The 14,294-nt window shown below is 47.4% G+C and overlaps 1 pseudogene across 1 annotated transcript; it reads left to right on the forward strand.

Annotated features, from left to right (window-relative positions):
* Window positions 1–6,447: 6,447 nt before the first annotated feature.
* Window positions 6,448–13,245, forward strand: LOC144129264 (very long chain fatty acid elongase AAEL008004 pseudogene; annotated as a pseudogene). Its single transcript, XR_013313895.1, has 2 exons — window positions 6,448–6,735; window positions 11,633–13,245. The product of XR_013313895.1 is annotated as a very long chain fatty acid elongase AAEL008004 pseudogene (transcript).
* Window positions 13,246–14,294: the final 1,049 nt, after the last annotated feature.

The raw sequence follows: 14,294 nt of genomic DNA on the forward strand, positions 1-14,294 counted from the left end.
ATTGCTCACTTGTAAAGATGAATCTATAAAAACCTAAGGATAGTTCCCGGCCAGTGAGGAAAACACACAGCAGAGTCACCATTTAAATAGTACGTGTGCACAGTGAATACGGTGCACACGTACGGTGATATTACGGTGATATTAGTCAATACGGTGATATTAGTCAATTTCTTTCCTTGCTGGTTGCAGCGCTTATCAAAAGTCATACGGTTTGCTAAGAGTGCATATGTCACACAAAGACGATAAAGCTCTATGTTGCAGTCCTAGTGACATGCCGGTGAGCCGCTCGTGCGCATGCGCGGCTACGAGCTGCCGTACGCAACTCATGCCACGCTCATGCATTTGAAGATTGGCATTGTGTCACTTCTGCGTGCGTGCATGTTTAAAATATTTAATAAAGATTAAGAGCCCTGCTAGCGTAGCATTGGGAAAGATGGGCGAAATCAACCTGAGGTAGCCTAGAGAAAATAAAAAAAAGTATAGTGTTGCTTACAGAACTGCGTGTATAAGTCAGTTTAGCCGCGTACTTCGACATAGTGGCTAGCGCACAAGGGAGACGTACACACACACAAAAAAAAATATTCAGACAGGAGAAACGACAGGACTAGCATTTGTCCTGTCTGAATTCTTTTTGTGTATGTCTATCTTGTGCGCCAGCCACTATGTCGAATTATAGCAACCAACTAGCCCAATAAAGAGCCTTGGTAGCCGCCTACATAGTTAACGCTGAGGAAAAAAAAAATAATGGCGGAGCTGACGACGTATGAAGAGTTCATGATTCACATTACCCGTGATAAACAGCACTCATGCTTCAATTTTGGTAATGGGCATCATTCATGACAGAATGCGCCATTTTCCTACTTAAGCATCTATTCCGGGCGCTCTGCCTCTTGTACCATAGTAGAGCCGCCGCGGTGGCTGAGTGGTTATGGCGCTCGGCTGCCGGCCCGAAAGACGCGGGTTCGGTCCCGGCCGCGGCGGTCGAATTTTGATGGAGGCGAAATTCTAGAGGCCCGTGTGCTGTGCGATGTCAGTGCACGTAAAAGAACCCCAGGTGGTCGAAATTTCCGGAACCCTTCACTACGGCGTCCCTCATAGCCCGAGTCGCTTTGGGACGTTAAACTCCCATAAACCAAACCATCTTGTACTATAGTACTGGCTCTACATGACCAGGACAATTTGACCAAAAAACGGTAGAGGAAGTTTATTGGTAGGAACCGAAAAATCTCCCTCCCTGGTTATTGTTTAATGTGTTTTCTTTATTATAGCGGTAAATTTTCTTTCCTATTTATTTCTGATCTCCGGCTGCCAGTTCTCTCGTTATCCAACTGCATGATACGCAGTGCTCTAATACGGGCATCACGGATTAACAGGCAAGCTTTATGTTTTCGTCATAAAAATAACAGACGGGGGCGTTCACTTTCGTCTTGTTTTTCTTTTCTTTTTCCTGGCTAGCTTCCAGCGGATTGTTCGTGATGCGCCCCGGAATAGTAGCCACTGCAACTTATCGTGTTTAGCTAATGGTTCAGTATGTGCACGTCAGAACTTTGTGCGCGAGTATTAGCTCGAAATCCCAAAGAACTTACCACTAGCGTGAGGATTAGCGCGCAATTGGAGAAAAGAAAACGAGATTTATGGGGACGCGTGGGATTTTTCAGACCACGGTTGAGGTAAAAAAAAAAAAAACACGCCGCCGCTACCACCCGCTGCGAGCTGCTTGGCTGAACAGTACACAAACCTTGATAAAAGTATAATCAGGGTGCAAGTTCGCTCGCTAAGCCGCAGCCACTGAAGCCCCGATACAGCGTATATAGGGTCAGCTCTTAGTCCTCCCTGCTGACGTCATCATATCCGTGGGAATGCCGCGCAATATGACGCCGCCTGATGTTTTATACAGGTGTGCGCTGCTTAGAGCACTAGAAGCAAGAAGCTCTAACACGTCAGTTTCGCTTTCCCCCGGCGCGGAGAAGTGACAGCGCAAGTTGCACCAATAGCCTCCCCTCTCTCCAAAATACTATGGGTCAGCTCCTGAACCCATCCAAGACAAACGAGAATAACGTGAGTGCAGTGGTGCGTTCTCATTTCCAAGCCGGTGAAACCGGCACTGCTTCAGTCTGACTGGTCAGAATGAGATCACGTGATCCCCCTAAAGAGACGTATTTTCATTTCCGACAGGCCACTACTCCCACAATAGCTACTACTGCTAGTAATTCTTCTTCTTCTTCTTCTTCTACTACTACTACTACTACTACTACTACTACTACTACTACTACTACTACTACTACTACTACTACTACTACTACCACCACCACCACCACCACCACCACCACCACCACCACCACTACTACTACTACTACTACTACTACTACTACTACTACTACTACTACTACTAGTACTACTACTACTACTACTATTGCTACTACTACTACTACTACCACCAATACCGCTGCTGCTGCGGCCACTAACAATTTGTCGGTTGAAATACCCCCCCCCCCCCCCCTTCTTTACGTACTCTTGAATGTGATTTTCACTGATTTATTTTTCTTAGCGACTGTCGCTCCTGCGTACGCCCCTCGAAACCAGGACCAAGCACACATGCGTACGCACGCAGCTCTCGCCTTGCTTGCAAGGTGTTATAACCGTGCCAAATATTTTTTTCTGTTATAACTATATAGCGAGCATCTGATGAAATAAAATAAAACTATGCAGGCTCAAGAAACGCATGGGGCACATTGTGCCTAAAACTGGACCTTCGAAACCGTACTTAGCTTACAAATAGACTCGTTACAGTTGTCACTAAGCGAAAGGGCGATTTCTATTGCAGGAAGCCTCCCTACTGTGAGAAACTCCCCCGTCACTGAATGTTCTGTGTTAGGCCGGCGGCTTAGCCGTAGTACGCCGCGCTGCCGTAATTGCCATCTTCATGGGCACGACTCCGCCGAGAATCATATACTTCCGTGCTAGAAACCTTGAGAATTCGTCCCCCAATTCGGTGACTGCGTCTAGACCTTCTCCATCGCTGCCGCGTCACAGTGCGAAAAAGTATACAACTGTTTTACAACTGTTTCCTGGAGCAACTTACACCGTCCCACAGAAAGGGGACATGGTCATGGCCATGAAACGCGCCGCAGGAGGCAACTGGGACAGCGTCGCTGTCAATCAGAAATATCTGCGCCTTTAATAGGTCCAATAAGCTTGCCGTGCCTTACGTAGCCATTTGGGTTTAGGTGTACAGATCATTCAGAATGACACGAACCGCCTGAAAACGCGACAAACGCCTTCCTATCACGACAAGCAACATCATCAACTGCCCGCTTGTTTCGCGTCTCTATTTACTCGTTCAGCGTTCTCGCTGCCGAAGGTGGTCAGAAGCCAAAGGCCACAGCACTTTCCTACAATCGATGCGCAGCAGGAACATCGTGGGAACGACCGGCCAGAGGCTATATGCTTGGGAATTATCGGAGCGCAAACGGCCACTTAGGTGAACCGAATTACCTCAAAGCTAATACATAAGAGAAGAAACACTGGCAATGCCCTTAAACTGCCGCGTTCGAACTCACGAAGGATCCTTAAGGAACACGCAGAAGGCTGCGTCTGGCCTCTGCAGGTTGTCTAAATGCCGCCGGCACAACGCCAGAAGAGTAATACCGCCGTCACGCGGAGAATTTGACGCCATTATCACGGAACTACAATCGCCCGACACAATGTTTACTTCCCTGTGCGCTTTGTCACACGACAAGCAGCGTCCAGAGATTTCACCGTTTCGTGCAGGAAAAAAATGACAATAACTTGCTCTCCTGTTTTCTGCACCTTGGATACCCACTACAACACAGATTAAAATTGAACAATCACATCTGACGTAACGTACAATGGCAGATAATGTGACATGAATACGAAACCGAAAAACGGGAAGGGCCTATGGTTGTGTGAAACCTAATTTCTAGGGAGAAAATTTAAAAGGAGGATGCGGCTTTGAAATCCCCAAAAAAAGGCAAAAAGTGATTTTTTTAAATAGTTGTATCCGTTTGTACTTCTCCGTCTTTATACCATCCAGAAGTTTCATTCTCTTTAACCTTAACGCTAAAAAAGATTATAGAGATTTCATGTGTCTTATCAAAGTAATAAAAACAAAGAGAATCCAAGAAAATAAAACCTCGGTTATGGAGCCGCCACCAAAAATGCTTGAAAAAGAAGGTGGAAAGAATACAGCGGATTTCAGCACGTTTTATATGTTCCAAGTATCGCCGTACTGACTCGGTTACAGAGATGATACAGCAGTGTGAATGGGAAACGCTGCAAATTAGAAGAATAATACATCGACTCAAACATTTTTTCTGGATATTGCGAGGGGCTTTTGGCGCAACCAGGCCATACATGTGCAGGGAGTGTTTTTTTTTTTAATTTTTTGGAACGCAGGTAGTAGACCGCCGCACATTCACAACAATAATAGGGTGCCGACGGGCAAGCCAGCCAACGACCGAGGGAACAAGTGAAAGAGAGAGAGTATTCAAGGCGGGCGTTACTGCCTTCAAATAACAGGTGAAAATAACACACGAAGATGAATTCTTCAAACAAAGAGCCCGAAACGGTATAGAGGTCGTTGTTCCAAGAAGGTGTCTGAGGGTTTTGTTTCAAGAAGTCGTGAGGGAATTCGAACACCAGTCGGTTCTCCTTTGGGCGAAAATGGGCCCCTTAGCGAATAGTCAATTCGTGACACGCAGAGGAACTAGGGGACTTCATCTGCCAGCGGCGCAGGATATTGATTCCCTACCTATGGACCATATGCACCGTGTTATGGCGCCATATTACTGAGCGCGATTCCCGGCCCCGACTGCCGCAGTTAATGAAATGCAGAAGTTAATTTGTGTCTATGTTTCGGTGCAAGTTAAAGAACGCCAGCTGAAGAAAATGAATGCGCAGTCGGTCACTATACAGGGTGTTTCACGTAGCTTGAACCAAGGATTTAAAAATTTGGAGGGACACCTGCTCTCCCACTGGAATGCGCCATAAGGGTATGACGCGAGAGCGGTTCCTCTTGCCGAAGCAGACAGTGTTTCCTCCTTCACAGTCACAATCTTTGTGTGGAAGGCTACAGGACAGTATACAAAGCCCCGCTTTAAACAAGCCGTACGAACGCAAATGTTTGGCGTAGCGGTATTCACTGTCTGTAATGAGGGAGTAATTACTCATTGACATTCACCCAAGCGCAGCCATATGGCGACAAAGGAAAGCTATACAGCTTTCTCAGAAACTTCGTAAAGAAAAATTCGTCCTAGTCCGGACGAATTTTCATTTACGCCATGTTTTTTAAACTCTTGGTTCAAGTTATGTAAAAACCCACAAACCAAAGCTGTACAATAATGTGGCTCTTAAACCTCGACTAAAAAGAACTCGAAATAATTCTAGACAGGCATGAAATGATGCTGAGGATCGTTTCTTGTTAAGAAAACGCATTCTGTTAACCTAGCCTTGAATGCTTGCACAATCTCTGCGTGATGTGCCAAATCATGTTCACCAGACGCGAATCAACATTGCGCATGTTCCACCTTTGGTGCACTTTCCACGAGGATGCTGGAGAGCCACCGTGAAAAGCACGATGCATTCCGAAACGCTGTCATTCGCGCGGCCAGAGTGCAAGCAAGCAAGGAGCATGTTCCGCCGCCACGCCAGCCTTGCTACCGCAAAGTCGCTCCTGCCTCCAAATGTCGCACCCCCTTGTTGCTTTCCGCACGGCTGCGGGGAATGCTATGCCTCGACAATTCTGCTTGCTTGACCCGCGCGGCCCACCTAACCCCGTTGACCCTCATGCGTGCAACGCCATCTGTGGGCATCGCACCCCTGACATCGGCGCGCCTGTTTGCTTTGCGTGTGACGGTTGACACTCACTGAAACGCTTCGTGCCGTTCCGAGTACGCCACGAGGGACCGCTTGCCTACTTAACAACGGCTCCACTCTTCCTTGACAGTGCGAACGGTGGTAGCACGTAGCGCTTGAAACTCCTCCTCCTAAGTTGCAAGTTCCTGCAAGCCATGCCTCCTTTCTTGCGTCTGAGTGCTTGAACCCTTACACTTGCAGTGGTCACCGCCGGGCGACGCCTTCGGTCGTCGGTTCCTCGTAGATGCACGCAGAAGCACCCACCAGGCCCCACCTTTGCAGGCTTGTCAATCGCAGTCACGCGTACATACCTTCTTGCCTAGTGAGGGCCGTCTCGCTCTCAACTCCCCTCGTCCACCCTCTCTCTTTCTTGTGCCCCCCGCTCTTTCCGGCGGCTGCGTTCGTGGCGGAGCCTGCGCGCGATTTTCCAATAGCCACGGCAGTAGCAACGACGACAGCAACAGCGCCCTTTCACCCTCGTCCCCTCTCTGCAAAGATCGCGCGCGTGGCGACGGCGTTTCTCCCCGCCTCCTCCCCCCTGTCGTCGTCCGGTGCCGTGGCTCGCCTATTCCGGATGGTAGTGGTGGCCCTCTCGAATCCGGAGCATAAATAGCGATCGCACTTTCTTGGCTCGCATCAGTCGCTCAGCCAAGGCAGCTCCGGCGTAGCCGAGCGGAACTCGTAGCCGACTTGTGCCCCCTGGCCGGTGGTCGCCGCCGGTGTGCAGAGGAGAGGAACACGTGTGCTCCGGTAGTCGACCAGTGCGTCGAGCTCCCTTTCTTTTCTGCACCTTCTGCGGCTCTTTTGTCGTCGCTTGCTGTGTACTGCTGCCAGGAGTGGATTAGAGAGTGCGCGAGCTCCGTAAGTAGCGTGATACGCATTACGTTCCCTTCGTTTATCGTTCCTGATTCTCTCATTTATTTGCTTTGTTGTGGCTTTATTTTTGTTTTAGACGAGGTTCTTCACCTCCGTAGACATTTAGGATACGAGCAGTTAGTTGCTTCGACTGCGTTAGGGCCGAACGTTCAAGTGGCACATCTGCAATATCGATTCCCTCGTTAAGAAAAAAAATTGTGGGTATTGTGGGTATTGATGACAGCGGATTTCCAGGCTCTGCATTTCGCGATAAGAAAATATTCTTTAGCCAAGCCTGCGCATCGGGGCGGCCACTTAAGTAAGGCGTAAAGAAGCTACAAGTCATTAGTGCCTTCGCTATACATTTGTGGTAAGAACGATGCACCTCAACATGTTACGTAAAGATATCAGTAACTTAGCGGTAGCCTGTGTTGCAAAGAATAAATGAGCTTGGTTACATCGGTCGGGCTGTTTCTTTCCAATGTTCTTTTTAAACCTATAGGTCCGTGTCGAATAACCAAAAGATTGCGTTGCCCACATTGCATATCATCTTCCACAACAGATGATCGTCTACACTGCGCGAGCATAACCTTTAAGTTGATGATTTCATTGTGATGTTAAGTGCGGACGTCTCTACCATGGCATGCATTCCGATAGTAGGATGGGAAGTTGGGCTAGTTGGGTTATGTTCATTTTAAAATGCATTCCTATCCCTTTCTTTGAAATCAATTGGCGTTTCTTATTTTTTATAGAGGACACAAGATACAATGACTTGGTACGTTTCAGACGGGGACAAGACTAAACTCATTTTCATCCATTCGTTTTTCTAATTTCGCTTGCCCAAGTTTTAAACGTTGTGTTAACTCTATACTCAAGCGGCAGACAAAAAAAAGTTAGAGGAGGAAATTCGCAGGAAAGACGTTGCACCGTATCATTCTCTCATTGATGACGCGAAGGCCTTAATTATAAAAAAGGATGCAGTGTCCGCTCCTTTCTTAATTTTCATTCAGCGGGTCTGTGCAGTCATTCCCGACGCTTTTTCTTCGCTTTTATCACTGATGAATTGCATATGCTGTTTCATTTTCTTATGCTGAGCTTCTTGTAATCCGCCTCCAAACTTGGCTGTCGGCATACGGCCCCGTTTGCAGTATTTACGCTTGCGTGGTTGTTGTGCACTCCCGCATATTGCGAAGGGTTCATTGCGCACCGGCCGCAAAGATCGGAAAACATATTCCGGGTCCCATTTTCTGACTTCTATGCTGAGATTTCATTTTTAATGTGTTCCCATTGTTCTTTCTCAGAGGAATACAGCCTGCACACACAACACGGGGCGTAACTAAGTCAGGCTTCCCGGTGAAAGACCAAAAAATTTACAGCAAGTGTTTTACGCTAGGCCTCGTTGTGCTTTCTTGGGCGCATTTTCTTGCAATGAAGTACTTGTTCGTTAAATGATGTAGGCTGCGCATATTCCTGAGCCACATACCATAACCACATTTCAGCGTTCTGTCGATAACACTGATAAATTATAGTCGTTCTTTACAAGGTCCAAGAATTTTTGTGGTCGGGCAACAAAACATTCTTGCTTTTTTTTCTCTTATTTATTTTAATCTTTCCCAAATGGGGAAACATCGGCTCTTTTCTGTGTGTCTTGATTCTTATTTTTTTCTCAAAACGGTTGCACTCATGTTGTGTCGCATTAGAAATGAACTAGAAATTGCCCGGACTCGCTAGTTACTGCAAAAGTTAATTCGTCAATAAAAGTTTAGTGAAGGTCGGAGAAGTATATCGTCAAATTAATTCTCATTCAAAAAAAAAAATGCACGCAAAGGGTCGGCTCATACATAACGTTCTCCACTGTAGCAATAAATCGTGCTGCAAAAAAAAAAAAAGCCAGCGTTGTAGCTCTCCAGGTCCTTGAGCTATTAAAATTTGAATCAACTCTTGCGGCCGACATGCCATGCGGCGAAGCACTCCCGTGAGGTGGCAAGTACGTTATACTTAGAAGGGCAGAAAGTTGTGCTAGTTGGTTAATATGCGTACTGAAAAAACAAACATTCAGTTTGCAAACACAAGTGCAGTTCACATTTTTCGCAGATCACTTTTGTTTTGCAATTTCACCGCTTCTCCACTTAATAGGTGCGCTCGACGCTGGCGGGTGCTGTGTCGTCAAGTTCGAGGCGTGATCTTTTTCCATGAAGTTCGCCTGGCCGCATGTCGGACACTCTAATATGTTCATCCATGTGTACTTATTCGTAGCCGCACAAATAGTGGCGTGCACGTCTGCGGTGAAAAAAAGAACCCTAAGGACATCTATAGCTCTTAGCCGACACTGAGGCCCACTATGCGGCACGCCTCCAAGCTGAATAGCTAGTTTTAAGAAGTATTTTGGTTTGGGCTAGTTGGTACATAGTTTCTAGATGATGTTAGAATGGCGCGAAAAGAACAAGGACAAAAGAGGCACAAGAACACAACGGGACAGCCGCCAACTTGCAACTCAGTTGCATGTTGCAAGTTGGCGGTTGTCCTGTTGTGTTCTTGTGCCTCCTTTGTTCTTTTCGCGCCATCCTCACATCATCTAGAAGCTGGTTTTATTGGAGGTTGAAAATGCACTCTTTGCTGATTAGACGCCAAAACAGTTTGGCAGAATGATGAAGGCACCGTGCAGGTACGAAATATATAGCATTGCGGGAACTAGTAAATCATTGAACGACCGCGAAAGGAAAAGTGACGCGCATGCATAACACTTGAATGGCAGCTGCTGCCACTGTTCCGGACTCGTTTCGTTGCTCCTTGCTTTCAGAACTCTTAGCTGAATTGCGGCAACTTGAAATAAACAGGCTCGCAGCTGCTGTCCAAGTCACAAACGTCAATTCAGGACGCTGCAGAATCACGAGACTCGTCACGATACCGCATTTGCGGTTAACCCGCGCGGTGGGCGGCCATGGTTGTCGGGAGATCACGACGGCACAGGTTTCACAGCACGTTTAAAATTCCCAAGCGGCGGCCGGAGATCAAAATATTTCAAAACTGCAAGATAAAGCATAACGCAACATGCCCCACGCCACCGCAAAGGCTTCGATGAGCTCAAATCCATTGATTACGGGTGATCGATGCTTCATGGGCGGTGTCGGGGAAGAGTTATTATGATATAGACACGCTTCCTGGTTATGGAAAAAAAAATATATGTGCTCACGTTTCCTGACGTAGAAACGGAGATTGAAGCTCCGCTTAAAGTCGGGCCTTGTACCCTAATTGCCTGTTCCATGTCTCGTTTCAGGGCTCGTCAGGAAACAAAATTCATTTTAGCCTCTCCCCCGAACACCATGAAATGTCCGAAAATGTTGAATGTTAGAAAAGGGGGCGCGGATGAAATGTCTCGCCCCAAAACCGCCTGGGTAAAACCTGAAACAATGGATTACTTGTGGTGCAGATTTCAGCGTTAGAACCGTTTCGCATCGTCAATTTTATTTCGATTCACCTATCCGCAGCCCGATTTCTGGCATTACAGCGGGGGTAGTTGACAAAGTACAAAAATAATGCAAAAAAGACAGCAATGTATGAAGCGTACACGCTTCAACTGGGCACTACAAACTCGCTGCAAACAGTTTTATTGTCTACAGTATTTATATTCCAAAAACACGATCTCAAGTTGCGTTTTCCTATTGCCTCTCGAGTATAGATGAATCTAAATGCAAGATATGATCCTTGCCTCTGAGGAAAAAGTGGCTTGAGCGCTGCAGATGCGTCGTAAGCCCCACGCTGTAGCTTACAAATGGTCAGCAGTGGGAAAACTTCGATGGAAACTTCGCTCCATCGATAAAGTTTTTATCGATGGAGCGGCACGCGACTAGCGTGAGGTGTCCATACGCTCTGATAAGACGTCAGCCAAGGCAGCACGCTTGCATCCAACGCTGTCTCGTCGTTGCTCAGAATAACGCCGTCTTCTTATTTTCTCAACCTCATTGAATTGGGCTTCGAGCCAATAACTGTTCAATCGGACAGGTCACTCGGCTGAGAGGTTCGCCTAGGAGCTCGGAACGTCGCGAGTCAGCAGCGTGGTCACGCGTGATTTTTGAGGCGCCTCGGGTTTTCACGTCACGCATTCGCGCCTTCTGAGCTTGGATGGCTTATTTGTTCGTTTATTTTGCTTTTTTCAGTCTGCTTAGCGAACATTTATTTCTCTATTCATGAGACAATGATACGACCCAGCACACTAAAACGGCGGACTTCATCAGAACGATACGTATGATCTCGCCGCAATGAACATTTCGTTAAAATGCCTTCCGATGCCAACAGATAATTCTGCGTGCTTGTGTTTAGCCCGCAACCTTCGCCATTAACTTCCCCCGCTGTCAACAGATTCTGAACTTCCTCAAACGAAACGCCGCTTATTCCCGGGCGTTACGCTGCTTTTTAAGATTCCCTATGCTTTCATCTATGATGTGTTGTTGTCTCCTTTAATGTACGCAGCAGAGAAATGCTAAACAATGATGGATATATGTCTCCCTTTTTATAAAAGTCAGCAAGCTTTTGCTTTTTGCATTCGATAAGACTTTCCATGCGGCCAAGCTTGTAGACAGAGTCGTGTGTTACATGGAGCCATGGAACGCTGCACTCCTACGAAAAAGTTTGCAGCTTGCACGTAATTGAAAAGTAGTGAGGGGAAGACGCTTGTTTCGCACTTGTAATAAATCCTGGCGTCGACCGTTCAGGTGCATGTCGCTCACAAGATGCCTTGCTGAAATTTCGCAGTTGTTTTCTACGTATGGGCAAAACTTGGAGCTTTCGTCCGAGAAAAACTAAGCCCGCAGTTTGTGAACAAGTCTGAGCACTACAGATGGGGCGAGGCGGAATTCCAAGGCGTCGGAATGAATCAAACGGCACCGTTTTGTTCTCTGTGCAGTTCGACAATGACCGGCTACTTCATGGACCTGATTGAGCAGCTGAAGGCGCAGGCCGACCCGCGGACCAAGGACTTCCCTCTGATCGGAAACCCGACCATGGTGCTGACGCTAATCGCCGTGTACCTGTACGTGGTCAAGGTGTGGGGCCCCAGGTACATGGAGGATCGCAAGGCCTACGAACTCAAGCACATAATCATGGCCTACAACGCCTGCATGGTACTCCTCAACACATTCTTCTTCTACAAGTTTCTCAGCCACTCGTACCTGGGCGGCGGCTACAGCTGGGTGTGTCAGGGCGTCGACGTGCACGACCCCAAATCGCTCGCCATCGTCAATTACTGCTGGTGGTACTTCGTCGTGCGCATCGTCGACTTCGCAGACACGCTGTTCTTCCTTCTGCGCAAGAAAAACAACCACATCTCTTTCCTCCACGTCGTGCATCACTCCCTCGTCGTCTGGAACGGCTGGCTCTTCATCACTTTCGGCCCCGACGGTCAGGGCATCATGGGAGTCTGCATCAACTCCTTCATCCACATCGTCATGTACACCTACTACTTCCTGGCTGCTCTGGGCCCCTCCATGCACAAGTACCTGTGGTGGAAGCGCTACATCACTCGAATGCAGATCGTTCAGTTCGCCGTCTTTATCGGCTTCGTGTGCGTGCCCCTGTTCAAGGATTGCGGCTATCCCCGCTTCCTGACCTACCTGGCCGCAGGGCAGTGCTTCTTCTTCTTGGTGCTGTTCGTCAACTTCTACATCCACACCTACATCAGGTCCAAGCGACGAGGCGTGGTGCACTCTTCCCGCGGCAACGCCGTAGCCGCTGTCCCGTGCAAGGAAGGTTCCGCTGGCACCGTGACCAGCCACTTCTCGAACGGCAATGGAATCAAGAGGCGAGAGGCCAAGATGCGCAGCCACTAGACTGAGGGACGTACGACGACAAGATGATGCGCGTATTTCAATGCGCTCGCGTCTTCGTGTATGATCACCTGCCGCTTCGTCTCCAGGTTGCGTCATGGAACTTCGTGACGTCCAGCGCGTCAGAGCTAGCTATTTATTGCCAGTGTGACTCGCGACAGGCGATATTCTGTTGCTCCTTGCTGTCTCGCGCAACAAATTTAGATGACGGCATCGCGCCTGAAAAAGTGGCAGTTTGGGACCAACATAAATCTGCTGTGGCGCCATGTCTTATCGTTGAACGGTGGAGTGACAGAGGCAGTTGCGTCCATCGCGTAATTTGGTCTTTAGAGCGTGACTTGCTCCCATAGCCGGGGGCAAGCGAAAGTATCGCGGAACGCGTATTTGTTTGTTTGTTTTTGTTGTTCAGCGTCATATCTCACTTCTCACTCATTACTTCATCAAAGGTTTTAGTTCCCTGCCATACAGTGATATGCAACATCTGTATGTGTCATTTTCTCACCATGCCCGAGGTATCATACTGTATAGCTCTGCGATAGTTTTTCGTGAGTCCTTCCTGCGTGTATGTCCACGTTATCATGTACAATGTGCGCGACACCTCTCACTAGTTCTGTATTCACTAGTTCTGCGGCCAACGTTCTGTACATAGTTGTTTGTACCATTTTTAAGATGAATACACGCGTTTTTATTGCTCCTTGTTGCCTTTCCTTTGCCTAGATTTTGCTGTTCTAGCTGCCAAGGCTTGCGTTAAACGCATTGCGGTCGTCTTCAGAGCCATTCAAAACAAAAGGCTCTTGTGACGAGTGCCAGCAAGAAATACTCATTCGCTTTCTGTCAACGCTAATCGCTCATTGTTCTCGCGACACAGGTAATATAAGCATAGAGGGGGGAAAAAGCAATTTCTACCCTGTTCTGAACTTTGCGCCGTGAAGATGTGCTGACCTTGAAAGCTCCTTCCTGAAAACAGCGATTGATTTATTCCGTGACCTGGTGTTGTATTCTTCCTATTTTACAAGAGAACAAGGATTTATTCGAGTTTCTGAGAATAGAAAAAAGCCTTGTCACAAAACTGAACTGTGTCGCTTCGTTGGCTTCCGTCACCTCGGCGATCGCTGTATGAGCTGAAATCATGCACAGGCAGTCTTTGTTCAAGGTATTGTGTATGTAGATAGAAACGCACAGATGAAAGAACATGCGTAAGCTGCTTATCCACTATGTCGCATAAGTTTTGATGCCAATCCAGGAGCGGAATGCTTTTCACGCCCGCCTTCAACAAATTTCGAGCAACAAAATTTTTTGCGGAACTGATAACTGCACATTAAGAAGGCTATGCTATGGATTTCTCGCTTCGTTGTCCCCTTCTTTTTTTTTCACGGAAAATCTGAAAAATGTTCATTAACTTGGTCATTCACTCGGTCAAGTTGGCGAGGATTGGCCGTGGAATACCAAACGAATGCAAAATAGGCGTCTGCTCATCCGGAAACAGGGTTCAAAATGTCGAAATTACACTCAATACGTCACTTGTTTTCAACCGCAGTTTATTCTCTACATTTCAGACGGTACTCTTTCAGTGTCTTCGCACAACTTATGAACACTCTTCAAACGAGCGGTAATTATAAAATTAACGAAAATATAGCAAGAGGGATGCAAGTCCAGTGCCCCTTATACATCAACTGCTAGTTCGCTAAAGGTAACAGGTGGCGTCATTCAAGTTAAGTTAGGCTAAGTGTTGTGCAAGTTCTA

This window comes from Amblyomma americanum, chromosome 4 (assembly GCF_052857255.1).
Source record: "Amblyomma americanum isolate KBUSLIRL-KWMA chromosome 4, ASM5285725v1, whole genome shotgun sequence".
In the NCBI taxonomy this organism is placed as follows: domain Eukaryota; kingdom Metazoa; phylum Arthropoda; class Arachnida; order Ixodida; family Ixodidae; genus Amblyomma; species Amblyomma americanum.